This window comes from Nannobrachium achirus (assembly GCF_963921795.1).
Source record: "Nannobrachium achirus genome assembly, chromosome: 14".
NCBI lineage: Eukaryota > Metazoa > Chordata > Actinopteri > Myctophiformes > Myctophidae > Nannobrachium > Nannobrachium achirus.
In genome coordinates, this window is record NC_137821.1 from 23,764,664 (window position 1) to 23,782,382 (window position 17,719).

Genomic DNA, 17,719 nt, shown 5'->3' on the forward strand with positions numbered 1-17,719 from the left:
CAGCATGAATGATGATGCATTTTGCATCATACGAGTCATCATGTTGCATCATATGATGCAAAACGCATCATCATTCATGCTGAAATAATAAAATATCTCAAAACACACATTGAACACAAAAAATAACTCAGCATTGTGTTGCTCGTGTCCCAAACAACAGTAAAATAAGATCTGGTTGCCCCAGAGGTGAACTGGCCCTTTAAGGGAAAGTCTGGAATTCAAAATGTACTTGAGTAAAAGTACAAAACCATTGGCATCAAAATGTACTCATATAGAAGTAAAAGTACTAAAATGTTTGAAAATAGCATAGGTATAAAATGGGGCTAAAGTGGTTAATGTGTGTTTTGTGATTATAATTTCTATCTGCAAAGTAACAACTAGTTAAAAAGATTTCAAATAATTGTATTGGTGTAAAAGTACAATAATTTCCTCATAGATGTAGAAGTAAAAGTATTGGAAATTGGAAATACTCCAGTAACGTAAAAGTACCTCGAAATTGTACAGTAAAATTACTGTACTTGAGTAAATGTACTTAGTTACTTAAACTTACACCACCGGACACAGAACAGCGGTTCTCAACCTGTGGGCCGGGGGCCTTGAGGATGTTGCAAGTGGGCCCCCAAATAACTGGATCTAAAGATTTGATTGATAATGCAACATTAACGTCAAAACATTTACTGTATTAAAAAAAAGAAAAAAATTACCTTGATAGGTTTTCTTTAAAAAACTTGAAACAAAAAGTGTTTTCATTGTGATGAATAACTTAAAATACTTATAGTATCCACGGGTTTCCAACGCCCCATAGTGCATTGCGCAGACGTTGTACCGAGCTTCCGGCGTGTGATTTACAAGCTCAAAACGGGCTGCATCTGCGACGCGACGTGAGCTTGTATGTCTGCTGTTAAACCGAAAGTGTGGTCCAAATAATCTCCAGTAAACTCCCGCGGAAACAGGTGGATATGTTCTAAGCCAGAACACAATCCATTGATTGATCGTTAAAATCAACATGCTCTGAAAACGGCCCACCCATCTGACCACTTAAACCGGCATCCCTTGTATCTCCATAATCTTTTTGTATGTTTTTTTAATACAAAAAGTAGCTAATCTTAGTTTACCATGTGACAGTGGTGCGTAAACTAGCCCCAAATAGACGATTCTATACTTGCTCACAACGAGCATCGCGAGGCACTATGAAGCTTGTATATTGTGCAAATTTATAATGAAAACAATGGTGCTTCATGAGTGGATTTCGGCTCCTTTTTGAAGCCTGGGAGTTTTAAACTAAAATGTGGAGACGACACGTTTCATTTTTCATGTTGCAGGTCCCTGCATTATGATAAATAACCATGGTTTTGCACCAGAACAGACACATCTATCAGTGTTAGTGTATACAATCTGTCTCACAAACTCCACGCTGATACTAGTCTCGCGTAACTATTCCACAATCCCTGAATGCTATATAGAGTCTGGAACGACAGCTCCTGAACGGCGAGTATCGTAAGTAGCCACTGCTGCACGGAACTGTGGTCCCATTGGAAACATAACAGATGCACACTCGCACAGACAGAGTCATTCGAGCGGCATATTCTTGTAATGGGTGTATAGTTTAAGAAAATATTTGAAAACATCATGGAAGTAACACCAAAATACCCAAAATACCCGTTACGCGTATCTCAAAGGACAAGTAACGGTTTTGGACGAATGTTTCCTAGACCCGACTATACGGCAATATGAGAACAGAATTGGAGCAACGGCTAACGGGCTAACACGGGCACGGCACGACTCGTTCCTATTATCCGCGGCTGCGTTTAACAATCGGTTAAACAAGTGCCGACTAGGCCTGTTTCCAAGCATATAAACATATGTCGGAGATGAATCGCTTTCCATTCGGAGTCTGGGAGAAAGAGGGAGAGAGAGAGAGAGGACATTTCACGAGGCCTGCCCGGACTGTTTTTCATTTGCCTGTTTAATTGTCTCAGCGCTGTCAACAGACGAGAGGGGTAATTAGCCATGACTGCACTGCAACGCAATCAACACAGCCTCTCTGGAAATGATACTTTGCACATGGAGGGAACAGATTCACAGTGGGGGCAAGGGTGGACGGACGGACGGAAGGACGGACGGACGGTCTGAGTCACACTCATGTATTGTAGGCCAGTGGTTCTCAAAATGGGGTCCGGGGACCCCCATGATGTCCTTGAAAGGGTTCCAGGGGTTCTCCGGCAAAACAAGTTAAGCATAAAAATCTGTTTAACCACTTTTAACACTACAATACATAGGCTGTTTGAAACTAGCCGATCTACAAGCTCACAACGCATCACGGCGCGATGCGTTGTGAGCTTGTGGATCGGCTATTTTCAAAAGAATCTTGTGGAAACGGTGAAACATTCAGAATATCATTCATTGAAACATTTTAACGAAACAAGATCTCGTATGCGGGCTCCCTGGCACAAAAGTATTTTCAGATGGGGGTCTGCGGCGGCCAAATACATATTCATCTGGGGGTCCTTGACATGAGAAAGTTTGGGAACCACTGCCTTGGGCTATAGTGGTGGATGACGTGTGGTGTGTAGCTGTGTGTGTGTGTGTGTACATTCTCACGCAGGCAGGGGTAGACAAATGTGTACGTATACGCTGTCTAAACTGAGGCATGTACCCCTGTCAGAGCACATAGTGCATTATATTTCCTCTCCCAACCATAACCGTCCACCCACCGCCTTCTTAATCCGTCTACCTCTCGCAACTCAACGGAACGAACACACACACACACACACACACACACACACACACACACACACACACACACACACACACACACACACACACACACACACACACACACACACACACACACACACACACAGTTCCAAAACCAAAACCTCATTTCCTTTGTGCCTGGAGCTATAGGAGTAGTGTTAATTGCAAGGAGGTGGGGACTGGGGGAGTGAGCATGGGCGTGCGTATGATGGGTGTTTGTGTGTGTGTGTGTGTGTGTGTGTGTGTGTGTGTGTGTGTGTGTGTGTGTGGGTGTGTGTATGAGGGGTGTGTGTATGAGGGGTGTGTGTGTGGTGTTTCGTGCATGCACGCGCAAGTGCTTGTGTGTGTGTGTACATACTGTTGTCTTTAGGCTTTGCAGTTGTAGAGTGGTGTATATATTGTGTCTGTGTATGTATGGCTTGGTGTGTGTGTGTGTGTGTGTGTGTGTGTGTGTGTGTGTGTGTGGGTGTGGGTGTGGGTGTGTGTGTGTGGCTTGGTGTGTGTGTGTGTGTATGGCTTGGTGTGTGTGTGTGGGTTTGTGGGCAGCGTCTCCTATGCCAGTCTGGGCATGGCTCCAGGGTTTCCTGTGCCACCTGGGCATCTGGGAGCCCTGGTGGCTGTCAGTGGGTACCGTCCCAGCTGGAGTGTGTGTGTGTGTGTGTGTGTGTGTGTGTGTGTGTGTGTGTGTGTGTGTGTGTGTGTGTGTGTGTGTGTGTGTGTGTGTGTGTGTGTGTGTGTGTGTGTGTGTGTGTGTGTGTGTTGGCTCAGAGGGGATAAGACAATGCTGTTTGCTGTTGGCGCTGAAGGCTCATTACTGGCTACCCCTCCTCAGTCCACACACACACACACACACACACACACACACACACACACACACACACACACACACACACACACACGCGTGCACACACAGCGTACATCTGGTCGCCCATGCCACTTTTCCCCCGCCTTCCTTCCTCCCTTAGCTTTGTGCGGAAGATTCGTTCCTCTTAAGTAATAAAAGCAACACTAAGGAACAGGGGATAAAAACTTGATGAAACAGCCACCATTAAGCAGCCAATGGCGCTGTGCGTGTTGTGTGAGTGTGTGTGTGCGCGCGCGCGCACCGCGCCGCCTTTGTCAGGCGATCGGCACCATTACGTTTTGAGGAGAACACAGCTGTTTTAAAAAGCAACTGTGTCCACGGAGCAGAGATAATAGTCGCGTTGACTGTTTGAGCAAAAATGGAACAAAGCTAGCGCTGCGTGTCCATGAAGTAAAACACCAAACTAGTGCTTCTCCTCTCATCATTCGCACTGTACGCATAACCCACCAAGACCCCAGGCCCATTCTACCCTGGCTCACAACCAGGGACGTGCTGGGCCCCTGATTCAGCCCGGGAAAAAGAATTGGAGAGGCCCTCATTGCGCGCTATAGAGAGAGATAGTAGCTGCTGCTACTCAAAGATTTGTCATTTCAGATCATGACAAGTGACAAGCCAGTGGGCCAATTACATTAGTTATATTTCATCGTTGTCGGGTGGAAACCTTGTTTGTCCAAAACCGTTTGTTTTGTATTTATCATTAAAAAAATGATTTAAACTAGTGAAAACAGCAGATCTACAAGCACACAACGCCTCGCACCGCGAGGCGTTGTGTGCTTGTAGATCGGCTGTTTTCACTACTTTTGTGCAAACTGTTTAATTTTTACTTTTGTGCAAACAGTTTAATTTTTTCCTAATGGTCGGCCTGGACCGGCCGGGAATGAACCGGCCGTTCGGGAGTTGTCCCGCTTTTCCCAATGGCCAGCACGTCCCTGCTCACAACGTTGCGAGGCGTTGTGAGCATGTAGATCGGCTATTTTTTACAATAGAACCGTGTTATACAAAATGTAATGCCTCAACTCTTAGTGCTCGTCAGGGCGGGGGGGAGGGGGTCCCCAGTTAAAATAGGATTATTTTGGGGTCCCCAGTTAAAATATGATTATTTTGGGGGTTTCGCGGCCTGAAAAGGTTGAGAACCGCCGTTCTAAATCCTTCTATGGTTTTTGAAAAAACGTACATGTCAAGGACTCCCAAAATGATATTTATTTGGCAGCTGACCCCCCCATCTCAAAATATATTGTTCCAGGGACCCCAGAAATAAAGATTTGAGTCACAGAAGTTGGCTTTAAAAATATATCTATTCTATTTGCACAAATCTTGGTTGTTTTTTTCAAAAATAGCGGATCTACAAGCTTGTAGATCTGCTATTTTTCAATAGTTAAAGCAATAAAATAATGGTTAAAGTGGTGAGTGACACAGATGTTTTCCCGTGCCGAATGGGATAAACAAACGACGCTGCCAACCCAAAGGTCCACCACCTTTTATATTCAAAAAGAAAAAGCTGTGATCTTACAGGCGTGGAGAGAACAGTTTTCAGGTTATGAACTGTGTTTTTGTTTAGTTTTTTTTTCCTCCACAGTATTTGCTGCAGCGGTATATCCCCGCCAGACTTCATCACTGCCAGCAGGGCAGCAGCGAGAGAAGGACAAATGAGGTAGAACATTTAATGAGAATAACAGACGCATTTGTACAGTGTAAGGGAAAGGTTGCTTTTTTTTTATTAGCTCCACGTGGGCGGTTCATACAAATAAGAAAATATATAAAAAAAGGCTACTCGCGGTTGTTCCTTCTCGGAAAATATTCCGCACGGTAGCCTTTTATTGATGTGTTGTTATTTGGGGGACTAGGAGAGCATGTCAAGGCTTTTGTCGGAAGTCGGGGGAAAAAGTGTTTTTCGGCGAAAGCAACCTACCGCTCCCGGGCTCAGGTAGAGGTCAGCGCGGTGGTGTGAACAACAACAAACACCTCAGGGTTGAAACAATACACCTAGTCCCCGGTACCATACAGTAGTACACACACACACACACACACACACACTCTCATGCACGCGCACGTGTGTGTGTGTGTGTGTCCGCAGCACACCCACAAGACAACACTGATACACAGCCGTGCCCACTGTGGCCCCAAGGTTGAAACACTAAACCTAATCACTCAGTCAGTACTCACGGGGGCATTATCCCCATACACTGCTGCCTGTCCAATCTTCACTCTCCTCTCCTCTCCTCTCCTCTCCTCTCCTCTCCTCTCCTCTCCTCTCCTCTCCTCTCCTCTCCTCTCCTCTCCTCTCCTCTCCTCTCCTCATCCGTCTGTCTCTCTCACAGTGTGTGCAGGGACGTGCAGAGAATGTTGCAGAGAGGCAGGGGCTGACATTTCTAAAAGGTCATTTTTGTGAAAATATAGAAAATAGCAGACCTCCAAGCTCACGACGCGTCGCGCTGCTTGATACCACACTGAACTAAGCATAATCAAGTCAAAACTGGATTTCTATTCAGGAGAGTTTGGAAAGGGTAATTCTCTTGAACGCTGCCTTCAGGTATGGCATGGAAAGACGGCATTTTCATTTCTTTAACCATAGTAAAAACAGTATTCATGGTCTGGAAACAGACCGATAAAAGGGCAGGGGCTCAAGCCCCTTTTGATGTTGTGTGTGTGTGTGTGTGTGTGTGTGTCTGTATGTCTCCATCCTCTGGCAGAGGTACAGGCACCCTTGTACCCTGGCAGAGCGTGCGTGTGCATGTTTTAATTTACATTGCAGTTAAAGTGCTCAGAGCGCTATGTCTGTGTGCTTAACAACATGACCTCTGTTGGCGGATGGCAATTTTGATGTGTTCGCATCTTCAGCTCGGCATTGTGTGTGCTTGTATTGCTATAGATGGGGGGGTCAAATGTCCCCACTAGTAGAATCTGAGAGATTCATGTACATTCACGTACTACAAGAAACATGTACTGTATGTCTTAAACCGATTTTTAATACAAAAGAAAAGAGTCCGCACACCAAATTTGCAGTTCCCAATATAGAGCTTTACTGTGGTAACGTTTCGAGCTGTATGCTCTTCCTCAGACCTTCACAGACAAGTCTTACAAACAGTTTTATAAGTGCAGAACACCCACACCTGTGACCCATCAGCCAATTAGTCCCATCAGTGTCATTGACCAATGACACATCCATAGTACATGTATGTTAGTGTATTTGTACATCATACACAAATCGTATATATAAAACAAAAAATACAAAATATCCTGTTCACCCAAGATTCAACAATACATATATACAAAAGGACTCAGGCCAAAAGCCATCATACTGCTACCTAAAGAGGCGCCTCTTGTCTACAGTACAAGTAAATAAATCCAGGGACAAAAACCTTTACATAAAAATATATCCAGCACAACCAGGAGAGACCACTTGTTTTGGGAGACAACCACCCAAACAGGACCCCACATAGGAGAAAATACACAGGTAAGTGGTGGAGATACATACAGGGATATACCCAAGTTTAGATGCACCCCCTATCCATTGAAACAGGTATGACAACACTGAGACCCACCAGGCTGTTATCATAGAAAGGGTTTAATGTCATAGTCCTCATTCAGACCCTTTGGAGCTAAAGTTTGTAGAGTATATATCCAAAAAAGTTCACGTTTAAGAAGCATATTGTTAATGTCTCCCCCTCTACGTGGAATCTTTACCAGCTCAATACCCGTGTATCTGAGCATAGATACATTGTGCCCCACTTTACTGAAGTGTGTGGCCACAGGGCTAGTGATAACATTATTGCGTATAGTACTGCGGTGTTCAGCAATACGTGTTTTTAATGGTCTTGTTGTCTTCCCAATATATGAGAGACCACAAGGGCATTTTAGCATGTAAATCACATTAGCTGTAGAGCATGTGATAATACCTCTTATGTTATACTTTTTCCCCGTATGTGGGTGGTTAAACGAGTTAGATTTGTGTGTAAAATTACACTGTTGGCATCTGCCACAAGGGTAGTTGCCTGATGGAATCTCACTAAGGAAATGAGAGGGAGCTGGGGGGGGCAAATCTGCCCTTACCAGCATGTTACGCAAATTTGGTGGCCTCTTGTGTACCACTCGGGGGGGATTTGGTAAACATTTTTTAAGGGCTGGGTCTGTGTCAATGATATACCAATGTTCTTTAATGGCTCTCTCTATGTCTTTGGATACTGGTGAATATTCCAGTGCACAGAGTACTCTGTGTTCAGTTTGTTTGGGTCTCTTGTTTGTCAAACATTCAGACTGTGTGATACCAGAAAAACGTGTTGCTGCGTTCTTGATCCAGGATTCCTTGTACCCTCGCTTCTGGAACCGATCCTCCATTTCCTTTGCTTGAGTATTGTAGTATTCATTCGAGCTGCAGATCCGTCTAATCCGGTTGAATTGAGAGATGGGAAGGTTCCTTTTGAGAGAGAGGGGATGGTATGAGTCACCATGCAGTAGGGAATTCCTGTCAGTAGGTTTTCTGTATAGGTTCGTTTTTAGGCCTTTATTTTCTTTAATAATTAGGATGTCTAGGAAGTTCATTTCCTTACCGCTTGCCTCCATTGTAAATTGTAAATGTCTATTATGGGAGTTCATAAATTTATGGAACTCATTTAGTGAGGCCTCTGAGCCTGACCAAATGAAAAAAATGTCATCCAGGTAGCGCTTCCAATTAGCAATGCATCCCACGAATGGATTTACCTCGTTGTTGAAGATGACATCTTGTTCGAAGAATCCCACATATAGGGAGGCAAAACTGGGGGACATCCTAGATCCCATGGCCACTCCAGAGGTCTGTAGGTAGAAAGTGTTGCCATACAAGAAGAAATTTGATTTGAGAATTTCCTTGGTTAGTCCTAGTAGACACTCTGTGCTAGGGTTGCAATCAGATCTCTGATCTAAGAACATTTTAGCAGCCTGTAGGCCTCCCTCAAAGGGGACATTAGTGTACAGAGACTCGATGTCCATAGTCACCAACAGGTCGGTTTCCTGAATTTGTGGGATTTCTTTTATCATTTTAATGAATTCCATCGAGTCTCGGGTGTACGAGGGTAACTTGGTGACTAATGGCTGCAGAAAATAGTCTACAAATGCTGACATATTTTCTGTTAGTGAACCAATAGCTGAGATAATCGGTCTGCCCGGAGGTATGTCCGTGAATTTTTTATGTATTTTTGGGAGAGTGTAGAAGACTGGAGTAATGGGAAAATCCACCCTCATGAAAGCATGTTCAGGTTTGGTGATAATCCCTTGCTCCAAAAGGCTATTAAGCCCATTGTGGATCCGTTGTTTGGTCTCAACAATGGGGTTATTCTCCAATTTTTTATAGAATTTTTCATTAGCCAGTTGTCTCAAGATCTCCCTGTCATAAGCATCTTTGTTTAAAACCACTATCGCCCCTCCCTTGTCTGCACTCTGGATGACTAGAGTCTTATCCTCTTTCAGAGAAGTTAATTCATCACGTTGCTCTTTTGACAGATTATCACAAAGTTTGTAGGTTTTCCTCTTATTAAAAATAATAGAGACGTCTCTTTCCACCAAACGGCAGTAGGTCTCCAAAGAGGAGTTTCTGTATTTGGGTGGAATGAACGTGGATTTACCTCTGAATGGGGTAGGTGCTCTTATGGGTGTGGGGGATGCGGTGTTATCCACAGATGTGCTGGCGTCGTCACTGGTTGATGCGTTTTCGGTCTCCACAGTCACTGTCTCCTGCGGTTCAGTGGAATGAGACACACTGTTAGCTGTGGCCGTACGGCATCCAAAGAATTCTTTCAATCTCAAACTCCGGAAGAATTTTTTCATGTCAATAGAAGTAGTGAATTCATTGCAATGTGTTGTGGGCACATTGCAATGAATTCATGAATTCATTGTATTTTTTGTTTTATATATACGATTTGTGTATGATGTACAAATACACTAACATACATGTACTATGGATGTGTCATTGGTCAATGACACTGATGGGACTAATTGGCTGATGGGTCACAGGTGTGGGTGTTCTGCACTTATAAAACTGTTTGTAAGACTTGTCTGTGAAGGTCTGAGGAAGAGCATACAGCTCGAAACGTTACCACAGTAAAGCTCTATATTGGGAACTGCAAATTTGGTGTGCGGACTCTTTTCTTTTGTATTATTGATTACTTTTAGTCCAGCACCCAGCCTATATGGCTTTGGATGTGCATGTTTTTTGAGGCTGTTTGTCAGCTTTTTTCTCCATGTAATGTTTTTTAGACATAGCACTCCTAAATTCCCGTAAGATTGAGGACGACCATTTTTAAAACCTTTTAATTATTTAATCTGTGAACTGAAGCTCAACCAATCTCCGACTCCACCATGGCAACTTTTGAATTCACAGAGGAAGACTATTCCCGCATCATGCTAACAGACTCCCTCTTCAATGATAACACCACTGATCCCACAGGAGGGGTCTCAACCGCTACTCTTAAGAAACTCCAGGAGAAGGAAACACGACTATTTCTCCATGCGGTAACTCTAAGTGACTATCTGAGGGGGAAAAAGATACCAATTGGTCTAAGGGTCAACAAAATTCCAATGTGGGGTAAAGATAATGATACCTTCTGTGACCGTTGGTGTGAAATCTTAAATAAATGCTCATTTGATTTGATGGCACTCACTATTAAGGAGGTGTCATCACAATTGGCCATAGTAAGAGAGGAGATTGTGACACAAAAACGAGCTCTTGCAGATAGCATTAACAACAAGGATAGATTGACCCAAATTTTGGAAGAATGCGACAACCGCAAAAGACAACTGGAGGTTGAAATTATAGCCTACAAGAGAAAGAAATTTGAGAGAGATTCGGCGGACTACCAGAGGGGCGCTGTCTACGGTTGGCGCCTACCAGCTACGGAACCGGATGTGCCACCTGCAAGCACAAACGTACGAAGAAGACGCCAGAAGCAGTGGCCCAAACACGGAATGTCAACACGCAATTCTGCAACACGGGACTCCGACTCTAACAGCCAGAACTCTGACGGCAGCGTTTTTTTAGGAACGGACCATGGGTTCCACGAAAGAAGAAATGCAGACGCGGTAAACGCCGCAAGACTACCACCGAGGAGCGGACCCAGGACGGGCAGAGGCAGAGGGAAGACGCGCTGAACGTCATCAATCTATCTAGTAAGCCCCTCTCCAATATATGCATCTCAGCACTCAGTAAAGGCCTTTCTTTTGTGCCCACAACACATTGCAATGAATTCACTACTTCTATTGACATGAAAAAATTCTTCCGGAGTTTGAGATTGAAAGAATTCTTTGGATGCCGTACGGCCACAGCTAACAGTGTGTCTCATTCCACTGAACCGCAGGAGACAGTGACTGTGGAGACCGAAAACGCATCAACCAGTGACGACGCCAGCACATCTGTGGATAACACCGCATCCCCCACACCCATAAGAGCACCTACCCCATTCAGAGGTAAATCCACGTTCATTCCACCTAAATACAGAAACTCCTCTTTGGAGACCTACTGCCGTTTGGTGGAAAGAGACGTCTCTATTATTTTTAATAAGAGGAAAACCTACAAACTTTGTGATAATCTGTCAAAAGAGCAACGTGATGAATTAACTTCTCTGAAAGAGGATAAGACTCTAGTCATCCAGAGTGCAGACAAGGGAGGGGCGATAGTGGTTTTAAACAAAGATGCTTATGACAGGGAGATCTTGAGACAACTGGCTAATGAAAAATTCTATAAAAAATTGGAGAATAACCCCATTGTTGAGACCAAACAACGGATCCACAATGGGCTTAATAGCCTTTTGGAGCAAGGGATTATCACCAAACCTGAACATGCTTTCATGAGGGTGGATTTTCCCATTACTCCAGTCTTCTACACTCTCCCAAAAATACATAAAAAATTCACGGACATACCTCCGGGCAGACCGATTATCTCAGCTATTGGTTCACTAACAGAAAATATGTCAGCATTTGTAGACTATTTTCTGCAGCCATTAGTCACCAAGTTACCCTCGTACACCCGAGACTCGATGGAATTCATTAAAATGATAAAAGAAATCCCACAAATTCAGGAAACCGACCTGTTGGTGACTATGGACATCGAGTCTCTGTACACTAATGTCCCCTTTGAGGGAGGCCTACAGGCTGCTAAAATGTTCTTAGATCAGAGATCTGATTGCAACCCTAGCACAGAGTGTCTACTAGGACTAACCAAGGAAATTCTCAAATCAAATTTCTTCTTGTATGGCAACACTTTCTACCTACAGACCTCTGGAGTGGCCATGGGATCTAGGATGTCCCCCAGTTTTGCCTCCCTATATGTGGGATTCTTCGAACAAGATGTCATCTTCAACAACGAGGTAAATCCATTCGTGGGATGCATTGCTAATTGGAAGCGCTACCTGGATGACATTTTTTTCATTTGGTCAGGCTCAGAGGCCTCACTAAATGAGTTCCATAAATTTATGAACTCCCATAATAGACATTTACAATTTACAATGGAGGCAAGCGGTAAGGAAATGAACTTCCTAGACATCCTAATTATTAAAGAAAATAAAGGCCTAAAAACGAACCTATACAGAAAACCTACTGACAGGAATTCCCTACTGCATGGTGACTCATACCATCCCCTCTCTCTCAAAAGGAACCTTCCCATCTCTCAATTCAACCGGATTAGACGGATCTGCAGCTCGAATGAATACTACAATACTCAAGCAAAGGAAATGGAGGATCGGTTCCAGAAGCGAGGGTACAAGGAATCCTGGATCAAGAACGCAGCAACACGTTTTTCTGGTATCACACAGTCTGAATGTTTGACAAACAAGAGACCCAAACAAACTGAACACAGAGTACTCTGTGCACTGGAATATTCACCAGTATCCAAAGACATAGAGAGAGCCATTAAAGAACATTGGTATATCATTGACACAGACCCAGCCCTTAAAAAATGTTTACCAAATCCCCCCCGAGTGGTACACAAGAGGCCACCAAATTTGCGTAACATGCTGGTAAGGGCAGATTTGCCCCCCCCAGCTCCCTCTCATTTCCTTAGTGAGATTCCATCAGGCAACTACCCTTGTGGCAGATGCCAACAGTGTAATTTTACACACAAATCTAACTCGTTTAACCACCCACATACGGGGAAAAAGTATAACATAAGAGGTATTATCACATGCTCTACAGCTAATGTGATTTACATGCTAAAATGCCCTTGTGGTCTCTCATATATTGGGAAGACAACAAGACCATTAAAAACACGTATTGCTGAACACCGCAGTACTATACGCAATAATGTTATCACTAGCCCTGTGGCCACACACTTCAGTAAAGTGGGGCACAATGTATCTATGCTCAGATACACGGGTATTGAGCTGGTAAAGATTCCACGTAGAGGGGGAGACATTAACAATATGCTTCTTAAACGTGAACTTTTTTGGATATATACTCTACAAACTTTAGCTCCAAAGGGTCTGAATGAGGACTATGACATTAAACCCTTTCTATGATAACAGCCTGGTGGGTCTCAGTGTTGTCATACCTGTTTCAATGGATAGGGGGTGCATCTAAACTTGGGTATATCCCTGTATGTATCTCCACCACTTACCTGTGTATTTTCTCCTATGTGGGGTCCTGTTTGGGTGGTTGTCTCCCAAAACAAGTGGTCTCTCCTGGTTGTGCTGGATATATTTTTATGTAAAGGTTTTTGTCCCTGGATTTATTTACTTGTACTGTAGACAAGAGGCGCCTCTTTAGGTAGCAGTATGATGGCTTTTGGCCTGAGTCCTTTTGTATATATGTATTGTTGAATCTTGGGTGAACAGGATATTTTGTATTTTTTGTTTTATATATACGATTTGTGTATGATGTACAAATACACTAACATACATGTACTATGGATGTGTCATTGGTCAATGACACTGATGGGACTAATTGGCTGATGGGTCACAGGTGTGGGTGTTCTGCACTTATAAAACTGTTTGTAAGACTTGTCTGTGAAGGTCTGAGGAAGAGCATACAGCTCGAAACGTTACCACAGTAAAGCTCTATATTGGGAACTGCAAATTTGGTGTGCGGACTCTTTTCTTTTGTATTATTGATTACTTTTAGTCCAGCACCCAGCCTATATGGCTTTGGATGTGCATGTTTTTTGAGGCTGTTTGTCAGCTTTTTTCTCCATTAAACCGATTTTTAGACATGGGTTAACATTTAGGAAAAGATTCAGTTTGGTTTAGGTATTTATACGGTTCGAGTTATGTCTGATTTATACTTTGATACACACTGGTGTTGTACACCGAAAATAGTTGATCCATAAGCTCACAACTCGTCACAGTGTAGCGTGATGAGAGCTTGTAGATCAGCAATTCTCGGCTCATAGGGTTAGAAATGGCGATTTAAGGGTGCCCGCTGGCCTAGCGGTCCAGACGCATACCACACAAGCCCAAATGCCTGACAGCGTGTCGCGGGTTTGAGTCCCGTTCCCGACGACCTTTGCGGTGTGTCGCTCCCCATCTCTCTCCCCATTTCCTGTCAGTCTACTGTCCTGTCAATAAAAGCATAAAAGCAGATCTTAAAACAAAGAAATGGCAATTTAAAAATAAAATGCTATTCATAAAATCTCTGTCCCAAAATTTTGGTGACCTCATAAGCAGGGCAGGAATTTCATGGAGGCCATGAAGGCCATGGCCGCCGTTGCCCCTCAGTTTGGCCTTGTGCCCCTCAAACCAATGTCATGACCTGAGGCCACAGTGGCCTTAATGCCCCAGCTGACTGTACCACTTTCTCCTCTGTCTCCTTCTTTTCAATATGTAGACAGTAGACACCAGTGTCTCTTTCTTGTCATGTAGACACCAGTGTCTTTTGTTGAGATTCTGAAATCCTAACTCCCCTGAGTCCCCTGGATTGGTTTAAAGATGGTTTAAACCAACTTTGATTGGTGCAGGGCTGAGCATGGATCAGATTGTAAATACCATAATTTATCTATTTCACTGCAGATTAGGTCATCATTCCTAACCCTTAAATTCAATCAAATTCTTTCAATGGACTAAAATCTTGTTTTATTTGATAGCCTTCGTGCCCTGGCATTTGGCCGTTGTGCCCTCAAAAAATGGACAACACCAAAGGCCAAGTGGCCTTGCCCCTAAAATGACAAAATTCCAGGCCTGCTCATAAGTATAGACATACATTCAAGTGTGTGCGTGTTCGTGCGTACGTGTATGTGTGCGCGCGCATGTGTGTCATGCTGCTGTCTGTTGTGATCTTGTCTTTGCATCCGTAAGTGCACCCTGCCTGTGATTGCGGTTTGTGTGTGTGTGTGTGTGTGTGTGTGTGTGTGTGTGTGTGTGTGTCTGTGTGTCTGTGTGTCTGTGTGTGCCCGTGCATTATGTGTTTGCATAGGCATCATTTCCCTTTTTCCCACGAGTGCGGTGTGAGGGTGGCTGATTAGTGGAGGCTACCAAATGTCATTTGGGCGTAATGAAAAAAGCGTGCGTGGCACTAATGCATAATGAGGTGAGTGGACGCTTGCATTAGTGCAGCGTCCAGGCCTGCTGCCTGCTGCCCGATGGTGCGTCAGCACTAAGCATGCTGGGTAATATTACTGGACCACTCTGTCAACTCATGCGAGAGAAAACGGGACGGAGAGTGAGTGAGTGCTGACAGCACCACGACCCTGTGTGTGTGTGTGCAGTGGTGTAAAGTAACTAAGTACAATTTTGAGGTATTTGTACTTAAGTAGAGCATTTCCAATTTTCAGTAGTTTTACTTCTACTCTGGGATCCAAATATTGTTCTTTTACTCCACTACATTTATTTGAGAAGTTTAGTTACTAGTTACGTAATTTTATTAAACATACATAAATCACTTTAGCCCTATTTTATACCGTGGCTATTTGAAAATAGCCGATCTACAAGCTCACAACGCGTCGCGATGCGACACGTTGTGAGCTTGAAGATCGGCTATTTTGAAACATTTTGTACTTTTACTTTTGATGTCAATACTTTCATACTTTTACTCAATTTTGAATTTCAGACTTTTACTAGTAACAGAGTATTTCTATATTGCAGTATTGATACTTTTACTTAAAGCTACTGTGTAAGTTGCTAAACTAGTGGTCAGTAGCGGTATTGCTTTTTTCGGCCGTTTTTCGCCCGCAGTCGTCGCGGACCACCACCGGAGAGGCGCCGCAAACCACCGCGACGATACGAATCCGTGGAGGGGTAGAACGTAATTTTCTGGCCAGGATTTGTTGATTAAGAGGTTAAGAATCCTTCACCATGGTAAACACTGTAGCTGAGGGAAGCTACTTCCTGAAGATACGGCAGATACGCCCGTGATTGGCCGGTAGTGTACCATGTGTTTATGATCCGCGATATGATTGGCCAACGTATACACAACGTATACAGATGATGCAGATGACGTAATTTTGCCGGGAAATCCCGCCCCTGTCACGGCTAAGTAGAAAACATATAAAGAGAAGGCTTTAGAAGCTGAAATTAACGGAGTGGGGGTTCTAAAACTTTAGCGATTTAACAGTTAGGACAATTTTAAGATTTGTTTTATAAAAAAAGTTACATGGTATAACTTTAAGTAAAATATCCAAGTACTTTTTCCACCACTGTGTGTGTGTGTGTGTGTGTGTGTGTGTGTGTGTGTGTGTGTGTGTGTGTGTGTGTGTGTGTGTGTGTGTGTGTGTGTGTGTGTGTGTGTGTGTGTGTGTGTGTGTGTGTGTGTGTGCACCTGTATTATTATACTTGTGAGGGTCAAATGTCCCCACTAGTATAGTAGAATTAGAGAAATAAACATTATGATTAACAATTAAACAATTTTCCTGGTCCTCACAAGGCAAAATGGTCTGTTTTATGGTTGCAAATCAGATTTGGGAAAAGACTCTGGTTGAGGAGATTAGCAATTTAGAGGTTATGTTTAGCGGTTAGGAATGGAGTTATGCCTGATTAATACTTTGTGTTAAAATATTAAATCTACAAGCTCTCAACCCTGTCGCAGCGCGATATGTTGTGAGCGCGTAGATCAGCTATTTTCGGCTTCAGGCTCAGAGTAAAAAATGCCACGCATAAAATCACCGCCCTACGCGAGTGTGTGTGTGACTGTGTGTGTGTGCGCGCATGTGTGTGTGTGTGTGTACCTTGAATGATCCCGAGGGATATTCAGTTGTCATGGCACCGCAGTCTGGGTGATGCATAGACGCAGGTAAGTAGGGGTGCAACATGTGTGCAGAAAGCAAGAGCGGAAGACCTCCTCTGCATTTGTGAGAACACTGTATGAGAGACATGTTGTTAAAATGGCAGGGGTGTTTATTTTTTATTTTTCCATCGGTCGTTTGCTCACAAGATCTTAATTGTCCGGGGGAAGCATAGCTGTTTATTAATCTACTGCCAGTTGCTCTGTGGCTATGAGGCCCCTTGCCACCTGGTATAGCATCTGAAACAGCTTGTGGTAGCCGGGGTGAGGCTCTGATCTTTGAGAGGCCAGCGAGTTTTGTTCAACACAACACCCGTCGTATGTCCAGTACATCACTGGTTCTCTTAGCCTTTTCATGTGAAGGACCCCAAAATTATATACTGTATATCGTCACTTGTCGCCGGGCAAAGTTTCAAATTTGTACGTTCGAATCCCGGGCGTCAACATGTGCCTTCCTCACCACTTGGTCTGTGTGTAGCTGTATAGATGTGGACACCAAAAAGAAATTGAAGTTACTGACCCTATCCACTAGGGCTGTCACGATATGACATTTTACATGACGATTAATTGTCACTCAAATAATTGACGATTAACGATTTATTTGTTTTTGTCGTTGATAATTACATTTCTGTTTGGCTTTTAGGCTTTGAAGTTGCACGTGGCAGATATGACACATGACCTAAATATACAAAGAAATAATGGACATATTTGAAAACTTTCTACTTAAAAAATGACATTGATAGTGGAAATAGCCGATCTACAAGCACACAACGCGTCGCGACGCGTTGTGAGCTTGTAGATCTGCTATTTCCACAATTTTTTTACTTAAAAAAAATATATGAACCTTTTTCAACATGGAAACGATTATGACGATTATGAAAAATAATCACGATTATGTAAAAAAATCACGATTAGACGATTATGTAA

At 43.5% G+C, this 17,719-nt stretch overlaps 2 long non-coding RNA genes across 2 annotated transcripts; one reads left to right on the forward strand and one right to left on the reverse strand.

The window, feature by feature from the left end:
• Positions 1-6,624: 6,624 nt before the first annotated feature.
• Positions 6,625-9,328, reverse strand: LOC308298350. Its single transcript, XR_013962699.1, has 3 exons — positions 9,220-9,328; positions 8,321-8,413; positions 6,625-8,036 (listed from the first exon to the last, which is right to left on the reverse strand). It is a non-coding gene; the product is annotated as an uncharacterized lncRNA (long non-coding RNA).
• Positions 9,329-10,538: 1,210 nt separating this feature from the next.
• On the forward strand, positions 10,539-13,687 carry LOC308297777. Its single transcript, XR_013962685.1, has 4 exons — positions 10,539-10,759; positions 10,948-11,056; positions 11,863-11,955; positions 12,240-13,687. It is a non-coding gene; the product is annotated as an uncharacterized lncRNA (long non-coding RNA).
• The last annotated feature ends 4,032 nt before the right edge of the window (positions 13,688-17,719 follow it).